Here is a 17,577-nt window from a genome sequence, read left to right on the forward strand (position 1 = left end):
TTATTTTTTATCCTCGCATGCTTAAAGGGACTCTGATTGGGGAGGGAGGGGGGGGGGGGGGAAGGTTTGTTACGTTATATACTAGCAGAGCAGGATCATTGGTGGGGGGGGGGGGGGTGAGGGGGAGAGAGAGAGAGAGAGAGAGATCTTTCCCAACTCTTCCTTTTTACATGAGTGAGCTACCCGTTTTATTCATTTTATCCTTCTCAGAGCTGTTTTGATAGTATCCAAATGATGGTAAATGAAAAGGGAGGACACGAATATCTACCCAGAATTCAGGACTGGCAATCGATATGCATGTTTGAGTGCGAATCTTTTTCTCTCTCAACTTAGGTATACGTTTATGTCGTACCTAAAAGCGAGAACCACACTATTGGGACAAGTATGCAAGGCCCAATTTTCCTAACAAGCACAGTTAATTTTGTTATTTTCGAACATTTCTTTCCAAATTGGTTTATCCAATTAACAGTATTATATTAAGATCATGAATTGCTGGGTTAGGTTAGGTTAGGTTAGGTTAGGTTAGGTTAGGTTAGCTTAGCTTAGGTTAGGTTAGGTTAGGTTAGGTTAGCTTAGCTTAGCTTGGGTTAGCTTAGGTTAGGTTAGGTTAGCTTAGCTTGGGTTAGCATAGGTTAGGTTAGGTTTGATTACATTTCTATGTTAGATTTAACTCAAATTCAAAACAATTGCAGTCATTCGGCTTGTTAGTCAACTTGCCTCTAATAGGGGCAATTTGTCTAACAAGACTATTTAGTTTTGTGTGCATATATATATATATATATATATATATATATATATATATATATATATATATATATATATATATATATATATATATATATATATATATATATTATAGCTTCAAGACTCCGAACCAATATAGAAGCATCAAGAGGAAGTGCTTGTGTTATGGGCCAATAGGCCTTCTGCAGTTACTTCCATTCTTATGTTTTTATTCCCATTGGTTCGTGTTTTATCTTGTGTAAATGTCAATCACCTCACCCAAAACTTTGGTACCATATCACCTCACCCATGTATGTGTGTATATATATATATATATATATATATATATATATATATATATATATATATATATATATATATATATATATATATATAATATACAGAGTAAATCTACCCCAAAAGTAATGATTTATTTGTCTACAAAACTAAACTCTTTTTGGAATCATATGAGGCCCCTCCACTGAGGGGGGAGGCCTGGATGTTTATTGTCATGTGTATTCATGCTGCTTGCATGTCGTCGTTTATTTTGCCTTTGTTGTTTTCTTGACAGCTTTCTTTGCCTTGGGTGGTTTGGGAGATTTTGAAGCTCTCTTTATTTTGGGCTTTTTGTTCCCAACAACAAGCTGCTGCTGCTGCTGCTTCTTTTTCAAGGCTGTAGGTGGTTTGTTGCTTGTGGCGGCTTTCTTGGGAGTTACCACGGCCTTCTTTGCTGCTGTAGATGGTTTCTTGGTTGTGGTGGCTTTCTTGGGAGTTAGAACGGCCCTCTTCTCTGCTACGGCCAGCTTGAATGATCCACTAGCTCCACTTCCCTTGGTCTGAACAAGAATGCCGTCAGCCACTGCTTTCTTGAGAAATCTTCGGATGTAAATGGCGATCTTGGCAGCCTCGACTTTGTTGTTGGCAACAACGTACTTCTTGATTGCTTGTAGAGACGAGCCCTTACGGTCTTTGAGTGCTGCGACCGCGGCTAGAACCATTTGACTAGTTTTCGGGTGAGCAACCTGGACGCGAGGTTTCCTGGTGGTGGCCACCACAGCAGCAGCAGCCGCAGCCTTCTTGGTAGGCTTTGCTTCTACCATGATGATGATGAGATAACCAAGGTGATGAGAGACGCTCAGACAGTCACGGGGGAATGATGCTGCCGCCGCTTGAGCCGAACCTATTTATGTGCCGGCACGGTACAGAAGCTGCAACCTGGCAACTCGTCCACCAATCACGACGGTTGGTTTTACGGCTCCGAAACCTGGATCCCATATCTTCTCTAAAATAGAAGCATTTGTTCATGTTCTTTGTAAAAGTATCATAAAGCAGGACAGATGAGACAAATATCATAAAAACTGAAGAGCAGATGAGCACACACATGTATGTATTACAAAAGAAAATCCACAAATTCATTAGAAATTGGCAGGGTAGGCTGAGGAAGTAGGTAGATGTAAAATGTCTGTAAATGGCGAAAGAACATAAACCCAAGACTGAATAAACGATGTTAAATATCCATGCCAAGGAGACAAAAATATGTTAGGATACAATTACCATTAAGACACCACAAGAAGGTCCGTATCCTGCCGTGATGACTAAAAAGAGTTGGTTATTAGCCACAATGTGTAGGCAGTCTCATGCCAACGGCCATACCACGTTGAGAACACCGCTTCTCGTCCGATCAGCGAAGTTAAGCAACGTTGGGTTTGGTTAGTACTTGGATGGGTGACCGCCTGGGAACACCAAATGCTGTTGGCAATAATGTTTTTTGTTTTGTTTTGTTTTGTTTCGTTTGTTTTTGTTTGAATGGCTGGCTGGCTGGCTGGCTCCACGGGAAATTCACGGAGTTGTGTGGAATAAGGCCTGGTAAAATGAATTAATATGTATGTCATGTTTAAAACAAACTCGCTTAATATAGTGTGTGAGGCTTTATACAAAAACAAACAACCAAAACAAAACATGTTGTATATATATATATATATATATATATATATATATATATATATATATATATATATATATATATATATATATAGCTTAATCCGGGTTTGAACTCGCAACTCCAAGAATACGCATCACTTATATACACTTTACCACTGGACCACTGCAGGACACTTGATGCTGAGGTATCAATTTAATGACGTAAATGCCATTTCCACAAATAAATGATAATTTAAAAGTATTTGTATGTACAAATCTTTTCTGTTTAAAAGGCTACAATATCAGTTACTGATATAATTTGTGTTAATGTTTCTATACCCACAGGAAGGCATGTTTTTGCTTATATGTAAGGGGTACGGAGAAGGAATCCACAGACCATCATTCCCCTTCCCCCCCCCCCCCTCCCACCTACTACCACCACCACCACCACCACCACCACTACTCACCACCAATCACCACCAATCACCACCACCACCAATCACCACCAATCACCACCACCACACCTAACCGAAAACCCCCTAACACATCAACCCTCCCCCCAATCAACAGGCGAAATAATAACCCTCAAATGCCTGCCTGCCTGCCTGCCAGCCAGCCAATACTAACGGTCTTCTCAGAAAGAAAATCTCTTTGTATCTGTATTACTTGATGAAATGTATGATTCTAATAATGAAAATAAATTGTTATGTCGGTTGTATGAGCATAATGACCAATATGCACGTGATATGAATGAATTAAATAGTGTAGTTTTAAGTAATTAGGTTGTAGACACATTAAGCGGATATGATATTTGACGCGTCCAGAACTGGTGATTTTTGGTTTAGTTTTAAATGCACCACCACCACCACCACCACCATTGCTTCCCCAGAGCCTAATTAAGGACCGGTAAAAGGAGTCAATATGTATGTCATCTATAAAACCAAAGAATGAATAAAAACACACACACACACACCTACATAATAGTACTAGGAAGATTGTATGGCATAAAAAAAAAAAAAAAAGTACTCCCATTGGGTCGTTTGAACTCGCGACTTCCAAAACACCAGCCACACACCTTACCACCCAGCCACCATAGAGTTGGTATAATTGTGCAACTTTAGTTATAAAACTAAAGTTCTTATTGTCTCAAATCTTATTGTCTGTTCTATGAAAAGGCATGATGTAAATTATGTATTTTTTGAATGATTGAATTGTAGGCACATTAAGCGGATTCGATATTTGATATATCCAGAAAAGGTGATTTCTGTTCAGTTTTAAAATGCATCACCGTTAACGCTAAAGGACTGGTAAAACGACTCGATGTTTGTCATTTTTAAAATAAACACTAAAACTAGGCCCTTAACATATATAATGTTTGAATATAAATTGAATGCATATAAATACAAAGTGGGAGTGGCTGGCTGGCTGGCTGCCTGCCTGGCTGGCTGGCTGGCTGGCTGGCTGGTTGGCTGACTGGCTGGCTGCCTGGCTGCCTGCCTGCCTGCCTGCCTGCCTGCCTGCCTGCCTGCCTGCCTGCCTGGCTGGCTGGCTGGCTGGCTGGCTGGCTGGCTGGCTGGCTGGCTGGCTGCCCGCCCGCCCGCCCGCCCGCCCGCCCGCCCGCCCGCCTGCTTGCCTTGCCTTGCCTTGCCTTGCCTTGCCTTGCCTTGGCTGTCCTGTCCTGTTATTGCCTTGCCTTGCCTTGCCTTGCCTTGCCTTGCCTTGCCCTGCCCTGCCTTGGCTGCAGCTGGCTGGCTGGCCGTAAATCAACTCTTAACAACACCACACCACACCACACCATCACTCATCACCCATCACCCACCACCGGCCCCAGTCTCCCAGCCTCTCTTATATACCCGAGCAGGCCCTTTAAATTATTTGAATTGTTGCACTTCGGCCAATGGCACGATCGCTGCTGCTCAAACATATTCTGGTTCACAAGTATTATAATATATTATATTATATTATATTATATATATATATATATATATATATATATATATATATATATATATATATATATATATATATATATATATATATATATTATTCATGAAACACATTAAAACCTTGATCATTTATTCATTCGTTACGTCTAGTGAAGAATTGCTTTTGTTCATTTGTATGATTAAAAATTGATAGAATATGAATTCCTCGCTTAAAGTAAAATATAAAATATATATTGGATTTATATGATTGGTTAATATTCCAAGTGATGCTGAATATCCCCTATAATTTTGTTTTGTTTGTTTGTTTGTTATGTACACATTCCAAATGAAATCAATATAAATGTTATTATTAATGTTTGAAAGTTGATTGTCTACTTGAATCTCTCTATTAAAGTGTGTGTGGCTCCGGATGGAGCCTGGTTATGGTATTTGTCGTGGTGGGTGGCAGAAGTGCTTACTTCTTCTCTGTCTTCTTTGGCAAAAGAACTGCCTGAATGTTTGGAAGAACACCTCCCTGTGCAATGGTTACGCCAGACAGAAGTTTGTTGAGTTCTTCGTCGTTGCGGATGGCCAACTGCAAGTGACGTGGGATGATACGGGTCTTCTTGTTGTCACGTGCGGCGTTACCGGCGAGCTCCAGAACTTCGGCAGCGAGGTATTCCATGACGGCTGCCAGGTAGACAGGAGCGCCAGCACCGACGCGTTCGGCGTAGTTGCCCTTACGCAGCAGACGGTGAATTCTGCCCACGGGGAACTGAAGTCCGGCCCTGCTGGAGCGAGACTTTGACTTGCCCTTCACTTTGCCTCCCTTGCCGCGTCCTGACATTGCTGCTGCTGTTGTGGGTTTGTGGTGGTTTTATGCCGCCCCGCAGATCGAGCTTCGTGTTATATACCCCGCTCAGGATCAAGGGAGCCCGCCACTGACCAATCAGCGCGCTCCGCCACGCGACCCGCTCTGAGCTGAGTCGCGAGCGGGATATAAAAGGAAAGCTCGCCTCGCGCAAAAGTTCATTATTGTATCGCAACGCCAGCCAGCACGAGCATCATCATGCCACCCAAGGCATCTGGAAAGGCTGCCAAGAAGGCCGGAAAGGCCCAGAAGGCCATTGCCAAGGGCGATAAGAAAAAGAAGCGCAGGAGGAAGGAGAGCTACAGCATCTACATCTACAAAGTGCTGAAGCAGGTCCACCCCGACACTGGTATCTCTTCCAAAGCCATGTCGATCATGAACTCGTTCGTGAACGACATCTTCGAGCGCATCGCCGCCGAGGCTTCTCGCCTGGCCCACTACAACAAGCGTTCCACCATTACCAGTCGGGAGATCCAGACGGCTGTAAGGCTCCTGTTGCCCGGAGAACTGGCCAAGCACGCCGTCTCTGAGGGCACTAAGGCCGTCACCAAGTACACCTCCTCCAAGTAAACGGCTTACTTACTGCCCTGTGGTGGTGGCTTGGCCTCAAACCAACAAACTCGGCTCCATTGGAGCCACACTTTAATTTCTAAAGAGATTGTGAGTGTTAGACACCAATACTATTATAACAAAAACCTCTGTCACTGAAAGCAAATAGCTATAAAATGAGAATATTTATGAAACTGTCTGTGTGTGTTTCTCTCTCTCAGTGTCTGTCTGTCTGTCTGTCTGTCTGTCTGTCTGTCTGTCTGCCTGCCTGCCTGCCTGTCTGTCTGTCTGTCTGTCTGTCTGTCTGTCTGTCTGTCTGTCTGTCTGTCTGTCTGTCTTGTCTGTCTTGTCTGTCTGTCTGTGTGTCTCTCTCTCTCTCTCTCTCTCTCTCTCTCTCTCTCTCTCTCTCTCTCTCTCTCTCTCTCTCTCTCTCTCTCTCTCTCTCTCTCTCTCTCAACACATATAAGCACTCGGTATCTTTTTTCTAGAGATTAGAGATTCATTGTTATGTTCCACATTAGGATTACTATGCAGGCCACCCTCTTAGGTTTGAAAATGTCAAGAAAACGGTTAATTTAAAATGTCATCTCCTAACTTAACAGATTAAGCCAGAGGACCGAAAACAGAATAAAACAGGACTGGACAGTATATGTCACTTATACAAGCTGCTTTTATTTCTAGTACAGTATGACAATTTTTATTTTGGGGGGGGGGGGGTGATCCTTGACAGTGCATAAGAGTGAAAAGCGACGGCGTTTTGTTTGTAAGAGAACAGGTTGTACTACAAATGACTTGATTTATTGATATCACATGTATGTATGACACCTAAATTATGCTAGGAATGTCTGAAATCTCCTTAGAAGGATATTTTGGCCCTGAGAAGGGCCGAGTTTGGTGTATACTAGGGTGGTCGATTTAGCTTATGCACGCTCTCCACGGATACGGCGAGCAAGCTGAATGTCCTTTGGCATGATGGTGACACGCTTGGCGTGGATGGCACAGAGGTTAGTGTCCTCGAAGAGACCGACCAGGTAAGCCTCGGATGCCTCCTGTAAAGCCATGACGGCAGACGACTGGAAGCGAAGATCGGTCTTGAAGTCCTGGGCAATCTCGCGCACCAGACGCTGGAAGGGAAGTTTCCTGATGAGCAACTCGGTGCTCTTCTGGTAACGACGGATCTCACGCAGGGCGACCGTTCCGGGCCTGTAACGGTGAGGCTTCTTCACACCCCCTGTGGCAGGAGCAGACTTGCGTGCTGCCTTGGTGGCCAGCTGCTTACGAGGAGCCTTGCCTCCCGTGGACTTGCGAGCAGTCTGCTTGGTGCGAGCCATGGTGAACAACTGTGGTTTGTGATGGCCGGATTAAACGGATTAAAAAGTCCATAGAGCTGGCAAGCAGGGGATGGAAGAACGGGGCGAGGTTGCAGAAATCTTGAGCAAGGATCTGGAGATGAGGTGAAGAGGGGAGATGAAAGATCGGTGGCCCAACCACCGTGGATTTGAGCTTGATCAGATGAAAGTAGAATTGAGTGGGGTGTCATTTGCAATACACACAGAGGCCGGGAACGCAAGCAGCTGGCAGTGGAGGTTTGATGTCAGATGATGTTAAGTCAGTTCGTTAGGAGTCTTCTTTCTTGTTGATTTCACCAAACTTTGATCGTTGTTCTTTTTTTTGGGCTTGTCGGTCTTGGTGGTCACGGTTCGTGTTGATGCTTGAAGGTGATCTTTCCTTGGGGGTGATGGTGTACCGACAGATACGTCCTCATCCGATTCATCAGATGAGTGAGGAGCAGGGGTGTTGACACGCTGGGGTAGATTTCTTGAAGGTTGGGTTCTTGAGGGTTGATGTCTTGAAGGTAGAGTTCTCGGAGGGTGTGTAACAGCGGTAGGTACTGCAGCAGAAGGTGCTGCATAGTCGGTACCCTCTATAGGGTCACACCAAGGGTCGATAGCAGCGAAATTCGCCACTGAGACGGGTGAAGGGACAGCAGCAGCTGGAGAAGCGTGTGGAGCAGGAGCTGACAGTATGTCAGAAAGCGTGGCTGCGTTCACAGTGATGTCATGGTTGGTAACGGGAACTGATGCAGAAGTGGGGGTCACATGAGGCAGAGTCTTGTGAGCTGTAGGTACCCGAACAGGATCTGAGGGCTGCATTGCAGTGGCGGAATCGTCGTCGTCGGATGTAGAGTCAGCATCCTCCTCTACAGGGTCAGTTGTTGGAGATGAACGCGGAGCGTTGAAAACTTCCTCAGGAACAATGAAGGTAGGGAGACCGTTCGCCTTGTACAGAATTTTCAGAAGCCTCACGAATTCTCGGGGGTTATTGCCAGCAGTAATTCTGGCTGTTGATATCAGAGCTTTTACTGTGCTCTGCCCAATTAGCTTTGTCTTTGGTTGGGCCGGTGGCGATGGCTGGCTCGACGAATCGCTGGTTGGCGTTTGGGAGCTGGCTCCCCATTGGCTGGTAGTAGCAGTGGGACGTCCTCCCGGGAGCTCCGGGAAGATGGCGGCTTGGGCGTTGAAACCTGAAGTAGAGGTGGTCGCTGATTGGCTTGTTGCTTCAGAGGTACTGGCTCCGGTTGAAGATGTGGATTTCTCCATGTTTTTAATAGCGTTTTGTCTGTGAGGACAATGTATGGAGATTGCTGGATGATCGCCTTTGCACAGCAAGCAGCATAGTGTTTCAGACTTGCAGATGGAGTAATGGTGGTCAGCTGAGCAGAGGCTACACTTCTGAATCCGCTGGGTACATTTGCTGGTGGAGTGGGTGTACTCGTAGCATCGGAGGCACTGGTTGACGATGTGAAAACGTTCCATCTTCACACGGAAAGGCGGAATGTGAATTCCAAAGCTGTAAACTCCATTTCTGGTAGCCAAAGTAGCCGAAGCTACCGTCTCGAAGGTCAGCTTCAGGGAGCGACTTGAATTGAAGAATTGAGCTTGGTGAAGCCGTAGGTCCGGGTTTGATGCCTTGAAGTCGTGCATGAACGCACTATCATCAGCGTCATCTTGTTCCACGATCCATTGACTGAGATCGTGAATAACGACAGAGTGTTCAGCCAGGTACTGGCGTGGGAAGTTGAGACGAAGGTGTTGGTTGGAGAAGTTAGCGCTGTAAGACAGAAGTTTGTCGACTTCCTCCTCACTATAAAAGAAGAAAAGGATGTCCGTGCCTTCCTGCTTGATGTCGTTGGGTGTTACTCCTGCAACGTCTTTAAAGAGCTTCAGGAGAGATGTCTTGGAGAATGGATGTTCGTTGAGGGGCGTACCCCTGATCTTGAAGCGTTTGTGACGCATAATGAGCTTCCTGGAGGCCGATGGATCTCTCTCAAAGACTACACGTCACTGAAGATGGCCTCCCGTCTCTACCCGGCATAAAATACCAAGTTAGGAGTGGGGTCTGACCATCTAGAGAGACGCAAGTCTGCTGCCAATTGTTTATCCACCCTGCAGTACTGGGTGCGAGAGAGAAGAGCTGGAGCAACGCGAGCACGTCCGACCGCGACGGTTGCTAGTTGCTGAGTCGTGATCGTGATCGTGATCGTGATGGCCGGCGCCGAAAAATTTTTGCTTATATACGCCGTCTCGAGGCGCTTGCTCGAGCGCCATTGGCTGCTCGACTCGCCTACGTCACCCCGTTGCCCCTCCCCTCCTTCCTCTGGCTGCAGCCAACAGGCGGCTCACCTCAATCACTATTATCGCTGATTTTGCTCTATTTTTTGGATTTGTGCAAAAGTCATTTCACAGGGACGTGAAACAGACGAGTAGGCAACTGCAGTTTTGAAAGCGTTGTGAGAAAGCCGTGTCTACTCGACCACAAGCGTAAAGTAAGGGCAGGCAGGAGTTGCAATGCTACTAGTACGTCCGCTTGATGGGATATAGTCGGGAAATCGTGCGGTCACAGTACTTTGCTTTAAGAGGTCAGACCCCACCCTGATCCGGTGCATTAAACCGGTAAGAGACGGGAGACCTCTTAAGGAAAGTGCAACCCTCTAGATCAGGCTCTCCTGCACCCAGCACTGCCGGGTGGGTAAACATTAGGCAGCAACGATTAGAGCCATGATCTACCGAATCAAGGTACGATTCAGAGGGAACCAGATCCCTACTCGATCAGAGATATCGGATTTGATCACCACTACAACCAATGTTGCACCCCTGGACGTCGTACTCAACGATGATGGACTCCCTCAACTGCTGTTCAGCAGTGCCGAGGCCGTACAACGCCTCTTTAACCCCATTCACCTCACTGCTCTCGAGGAGGCGCACATGTTCCTCACCCCACCACGACACTACCTCGCAGCCAGGACTGTTTTCGTAAGGAGAGTGAGCTCCCTCATCTCCGAAAAAGCTACCACCGACGTCGCCACCAGCATAACCGAAGACAACCCTTCCTTGACTGCAGTCACCGTAAAATTCATCCCTGTGCAGGACAGCCACCTCTCCACTATGAAGGTCACCTTCACCTCGCCTGAGGAAGCTACCTCTGCTACCACCAACGGCTTCCGGTGCTTCGGCCTCGCTTGTACACCCCGACAAATAACAAGAGAACATTACTACCAGCTACGACAGTGTTTTAAGTGCTATAGTTATGAGCACTTCACTAAAAGTTGCCCATCTCAGGACCAACGGTGCAGCAAGTGCGCCGAGAGTCACCACTTCAAACAATGCACCAGCGACTTCCTCAAATGCCTTCTCTGCCAAGGTCACCATACTGCCGTCTCTGCTGAGTGTCCAAACAGACGTCAAGAAATACAGAAGATGACCGAAGCCAGGCAAGCCAACACCACACGACGAGAACCGTCAACATTCAACGTGCAAGCCGCCAACTTTCCTCTGCTTCCGGGAGGGGGCGGAGCTTCTGCACAGACTGCATCCCATTGGGGCCCTGGGTCCCAGCCCGCCAACCAATCATCGACGCAGCAGCAACAGCCACAACTTTACTCTGCTGAATCAACAAGCCAGCCCTCACCACACCAGATGCTGCTCCCTAACAGAAACCATAACGTCATAATGGGACTCATCCGCACTGCTGAAATGATTGCAGGCACGAACACCAAGGAATTTGTACGAATTCTGAACATTATGTACGCTGACAACGGTTTACCAACATTTACTGTTCGTGACGAGCTCTTCACAACAACAGCCTCAGCCAACACCAATACTACGACTTCAGCAACAAATACCACTTCTGCTTCTAACATCAACATCGCCATCTCTTCAACTGCATTGGCAGATATCCTGTCTGCTGACGCCCACCCTGTGCAACCTGCTACAGACTCTGCAACATCCTTGCACACTGCTACTACTCTAGACGAACCATCTACTTCTCCAGTGGTACCTGAGACTGCACCAACTTCACCAGCTTCACCAGAAAATACACCAGCCGCACCCTGAGACTACACCAGCTTCACAGGTACCTACACCTGATGCTTCTGAAAACCAACACTTGTTTTCCGATGATGACTCTACTGCCTCGATTGACGTTGAAGCACAATCACCATCTCCAGCAACACAGGAGTCTCCAAGAGTCTCCGCACTATATGATCAACGTGAACAACTTACACTTGGAACTCCCGAATACAGACGCCTCTCCAGCAAAATACTCAACACAAGGTATGCGGAATGCCTGCTGAATGATCCAAACTCAAAGTACACACTAAGGAACGAAGTAATCTTCGTTGAATGCGACGAAACCACATTGTCAAAGGACCTTTTCCCACCAGACTACGCCGATTACAAACATCAAATGATTACTCGAAGCAAGAAGAAAGAAGAAACACCAAATTGAAGAAGAAGAAGACACCACATGAAGACTGATTGTTTCCACCTTGAAAGCTGAAGCACTGCCACCGCCGCCTTCCAGACCCGCCTCCAAGCCTAGCCAGTTGTTGGGTTGTTTGCAGCATCGACGTATTGCCACGCAGCTGGGTTTAGCCCTGGCACTTTTTCTTCAACTTCAGCATTTCCTCTCACCGACTACTCTTCAGCTGTCCCCACTTCAAGGCTCGCCCCAATGGGCATCTTCTCCTGTATTATTCAGATTCAGATTCAGGCATTCGTCAATTCGATTCACACAACTTCAACACCATGACTGGACGCGGCAAGGGAGGCAAGGGACTCGGAAAGGGTGGCGCCAAGCGTCATCGTAAGGTGCTACGTGACAACATCCAGGGCATCACCAAGCCCGCTATTCGTCGCTTAGCTCGTCGTGGCGGCGTGAAGCGTATTTCGGGTCTCATCTACGAAGAGACCCGTGGCGTCCTGAAGGTGTTCCTCGAGAACGTCATCCGTGATGCTGTAACCTACACGGAACACGCCAAGAGGAAGACCGTCACTGCCATGGACGTGGTGTACGCTCTGAAGCGCCAGGGTCGTACCCTCTACGGATTCGGCGGATAAGAGCTTGGCTAATCCATCGATTCCACCCACCACCACCTCAAAACGGGACCTAATTAGGTCCCTATACTTTTTTACTGAAGGGCTTAATAGACGATAACATAAATTGTTTTGATATCAGCTAGCACATTGGGTCTTATGAAATCTATTTTTTATCCTCGCATGCTTAAAGGGACTCTGATTGGGGAGGGAGGGGGGGGGGGGGGAAGGTTTGTTACGTTATATACTAGCAGAGCAGGATCATTGGTGGGGGGGGGGGGGGGTGAGGGGGAGAGAGAGAGAGAGAGAGATCTTTCCCAACTCTTCCTTTTTACATGAGTGAGCTACCCGTTTTATTCATTTTATCCTTCTCAGAGCTGTTTTGATAGTATCCAAATGATGGTAAATGAAAAGGGAGGACACGAATATCTACCCAGAATTCAGGACTGGCAATCGATATGCATGTTTGAGTGCGAATCTTTTTCTCTCTCAACTTAGGTATACGTTTATGTCGTACCTAAAAGCGAGAACCACACTATTGGGACAAGTATGCAAGGCCCAATTTTCCTAACAAGCACAGTTAATTTTGTTATTTTCGAACATTTCTTTCCAAATTGGTTTATCCAATTAACAGTATTATATTAAGATCATGAATTGCTGGGTTAGGTTAGGTTAGGTTAGGTTAGGTTAGGTTAGCTTAGCTTAGGTTAGGTTAGGTTAGGTTAGGTTAGCTTAGCTTAGCTTGGGTTAGCTTAGGTTAGGTTAGGTTAGCTTAGCTTGGGTTAGCATAGGTTAGGTTAGGTTTGATTACATTTCTATGTTAGATTTAACTCAAATTCAAAACAATTGCAGTCATTCGGCTTGTTAGTCAACTTGCCTCTAATAGGGGCAATTTGTCTAACAAGACTATTTAGTTTTGTGTGCATATATATATATATATATATATATATATATATATATATATATATATATATATATATATATATATATATATATATATATATATATATTATAGCTTCAAGACTCCGAACCAATATAGAAGCATCAAGAGGAAGTGCTTGTGTTATGGGCCAATAGGCCTTCTGCAGTTACTTCCATTCTTATGTTTTTATTCCCATTGGTTCGTGTTTTATCTTGTGTAAATGTCAATCACCTCACCAAAAACTTTGGTACCATATCACCTCACCCATGTATGTGTGTATATATATATATATATATATATATATATATATATATATATATATATATATATATATATATATATATATATATATATATATATATATATATATAATATACAGAGTAAATCTACCCCAAAAGTAATGATTTATTTGTCTACAAAACTAAACTCTTTTTGGAATCATATGAGGCCCCTCCACTGAGGGGGGAGGCCTGGATGTTTATTGTCATGTGTATTCATGCTGCTTGCATGTCGTCGTTTATTTTGCCTTTGTTGTTTTCTTGACAGCTTTCTTTGCCTTGGGTGGTTTGGGAGATTTTGAAGCTCTCTTTATTTTGGGCTTTTTGTTCCCAACAACAAGCTGCTGCTGCTGCTGCTGCTTCTTTTTCAAGGCTGTAGGTGGTTTGTTGCTTGTGGCGGCTTTCTTGGGAGTTACCACGGCCTTCTTTGCTGCTGTAGATGGTTTCTTGGTTGTGGTGGCTTTCTTGGGAGTTAGAACGGCCCTCTTCTCTGCTACGGCCAGCTTGAATGATCCACTAGCTCCACTTCCCTTGGTCTGAACAAGAATGCCGTCAGCCACTGCTTTCTTGAGAAATCTTCGGATGTAAATGGCGATCTTGGCAGCCTCGACTTTGTTGTTGGCAACAACGTACTTCTTGATTGCTTGTAGAGACGAGCCCTTACGGTCTTTGAGTGCTGCGACCGCGGCTAGAACCATTTGACTAGTTTTCGGGTGAGCAACCTGGACGCGAGGTTTCCTGGTGGTGGCCACCACAGCAGCAGCAGCCGCAGCCTTCTTGGTAGGCTTTGCTTCTACCATGATGATGATGAGATAACCAAGGTGATGAGAGACGCTCAGACAGTCACGGGGGAATGATGCTGCCGCCGCTTGAGCCGAACCTATTTATGTGCCGGCACGGTACAGAAGCTGCAACCTGGCAACTCGTCCACCAATCACGACGGTTGGTTTTACGGCTCCGAAACCTGGATCCCATATCTTCTCTAAAATAGAAGCATTTGTTCATGTTCTTTGTAAAAGTATCATAAAGCAGGACAGATGAGACAAATATCATAAAAACTGAAGAGCAGATGAGCACACACATGTATGTATTACAAAAGAAAATCCACAAATTCATTAGAAATTGGCAGGGTAGGCTGAGGAAGTAGGTAGATGTAAAATGTCTGTAAATGGCGAAAGAACATAAACCCAAGACTGAATAAACGATGTTAAATATCCATGCCAAGGAGACAAAAATATGTTAGGATACAATTACCATTAAGACACCACAAGAAGGTCCGTATCCTGCCGTGATGACTAAAAAGAGTTGGTTATTAGCCACAATGTGTAGGCAGTCTCATGCCAACGGCCATACCACGTTGAGAACACCGCTTCTCGTCCGATCAGCGAAGTTAAGCAACGTTGGGTTTGGTTAGTACTTGGATGGGTGACCGCCTGGGAACACCAAATGCTGTTGGCAATAATGTTTTTTGTTTTGTTTTGTTTTGTTTCGTTTGTTTTTGTTTGAATGGCTGGCTGGCTGGCTGGCTCCACGGGAAATTCACGGAGTTGTGTGGAATAAGGCCTGGTAAAATGAATTAATATGTATGTCATGTTTAAAACAAACTCGCTTAATATAGTGTGTGAGGCTTTATACAAAAACAAACAACCAAAACAAAACATGTTGTATATATATATATATATATATATATATATATATATATATATATATATATATATATATATATAGCTTAATCCGGGTTTGAACTCGCAACTCCAAGAATACGCATCACTTATATACACTTTACCACTGGACCACTGCAGGACACTTGATGCTGAGGTATCAATTTAATGACGTAAATGCCATTTCCACAAATAAATGATAATTTAAAAGTATTTGTATGTACAAATCTTTTCTGTTTAAAAGGCTACAATATCAGTTACTGATATAATTTGTGTTAATGTTTCTATACCCACAGGAAGGCATGTTTTTGCTTATATGTAAGGGGTACGGAGAAGGAATCCACAGACCATCATTCCCCTTCCCCCCCCCCCCCTCCCACCTACTACCACCACCACCACCACCACCACCACTACTCACCACCAATCACCACCAATCACCACCACCACCAATCACCACCAATCACCACCACCACACCTAACCGAAAACCCCCTAACACATCAACCCTCCCCCCAATCAACAGGCGAAATAATAACCCTCAAATGCCTGCCTGCCTGCCTGCCAGCCAGCCAATACTAACGGTCTTCTCAGAAAGAAAATCTCTTTGTATCTGTATTACTTGATGAAATGTATGATTCTAATAATGAAAATAAATTGTTATGTCGGTTGTATGAGCATAATGACCAATATGCACGTGATATGAATGAATTAAATAGTGTAGTTTTAAGTAATTAGGTTGTAGACACATTAAGCGGATATGATATTTGACGCGTCCAGAACTGGTGATTTTTGGTTTAGTTTTAAATGCACCACCACCACCACCACCACCATTGCTTCCCCAGAGCCTAATTAAGGACCGGTAAAAGGAGTCAATATGTATGTCATCTATAAAACCAAAGAATGAATAAAAACACACACACACACACCTACATAATAGTACTAGGAAGATTGTATGGCATAAAAAAAAAAAAAAAGTACTCCCATTGGGTCGTTTGAACTCGCGACTTCCAAAACACCAGCCACACACCTTACCACCCAGCCACCATAGAGTTGGTATAATTGTGCAACTTTAGTTATAAAACTAAAGTTCTTATTGTCTCAAATCTTATTGTCTGTTCTATGAAAAGGCATGATGTAAATTATGTATTTTTTGAATGATTGAATTGTAGGCACATTAAGCGGATTCGATATTTGATATATCCAGAAAAGGTGATTTCTGTTCAGTTTTAAAATGCATCACCGTTAACGCTAAAGGACTGGTAAAACGACTCGATGTTTGTCATTTTTAAAATAAACACTAAAACTAGGCCCTTAACATATATAATGTTTGAATATAAATTGAATGCATATAAATACAAAGTGGGAGTGGCTGGCTGGCTGGCTGCTGCCTGCCTGGCTGGCTGGCTGGCTGGCTGGCTGGTTGGCTGACTGGCTGGCTGCCTGGCTGCCTGCCTGCCTGCCTGCCTGCCTGCCTGCCTGCCTGGCTGGCTGGCTGGCTGGCTGGCTGGCTGGCTGGCTGGCTGGCTGGCTGGCTGGCTGGCTGCCCGCCCGCCCGCCCGCCCGCCCGCCCGCCCGCCTGCTTGCCTTGCCTTGCCTTGCCTTGCCTTGCCTTGCCTTGGCTGTCCTGTCCTGTTATTGCCTTGCCTTGCCTTGCCTTGCCTTGCCTTGCCCTGCCCTGCCTTGGCTGCAGCTGGCTGGCTGGCCGTAAATCAACTCTTAACAACACCACACCACACCACACCATCACTCATCACCCATCACCCACCACCGGCCCCAGTCTCCCAGCCTCTCTTATATACCCGAGCAGGCCCTTTAAATTATTTGAATTGTTGCACTTCGGCCAATGGCACGATCGCTGCTGCTCAAACATATTCTGGTTCACAAGTATTATAATATATTATATTATATATATATATATATATATATATATATATATATATATATATATATATATATATATATATATATATATATATATATATATATATATATTTATTCATGAAACACATTAAAACCTTGATCATTTATTCATTCGTTACGTCTAGTGAAGAATTGCTTTTGTTCATTTGTATGATTAAAAATTGATAGAATATGAATTCCTCGCTTAAAGTAAAATATAAAATATATATTGGATTTATATGATTGGTTAATATTCCAAGTGATGCTGAATATCCCCTATAATTTTGTTTTGTTTGTTTGTTTGTTATGTACACATTCCAAATGAAATCAATATAAATGTTATTATTAATGTTTGAAAGTTGATTGTCTACTTGAATCTCTCTATTAAAGTGTGTGTGGCTCCGGATGGAGCCTGGTTATGGTATTTGTCGTGGTGGGTGGCAGAAGTGCTTACTTC

At 44.7% G+C, this 17,577-nt stretch overlaps 2 non-coding genes across 2 annotated transcripts; both read left to right on the forward strand.

The window, feature by feature from the left end:
• Positions 1 to 2,362: 2,362 nt before the first annotated feature.
• On the forward strand, positions 2,363 to 2,481 carry LOC138360723 (5S ribosomal RNA). Its single transcript, XR_011226610.1, has one exon. It is a non-coding gene; the product is annotated as a 5S ribosomal RNA (ribosomal RNA).
• Positions 2,482 to 14,901: 12,420 nt separating this feature from the next.
• On the forward strand, positions 14,902 to 15,020 carry LOC138360734 (5S ribosomal RNA). Its single transcript, XR_011226611.1, has one exon. It is a non-coding gene; the product is annotated as a 5S ribosomal RNA (ribosomal RNA).
• The last annotated feature ends 2,557 nt before the right edge of the window (positions 15,021 to 17,577 follow it).

The sequence above is a fragment of the Procambarus clarkii genome, unplaced genomic scaffold, assembly GCF_040958095.1.
Source record: "Procambarus clarkii isolate CNS0578487 unplaced genomic scaffold, FALCON_Pclarkii_2.0 HiC_scaffold_116, whole genome shotgun sequence".
Classification (NCBI taxonomy): Eukaryota; Metazoa; Arthropoda; class Malacostraca; order Decapoda; family Cambaridae; genus Procambarus; species Procambarus clarkii.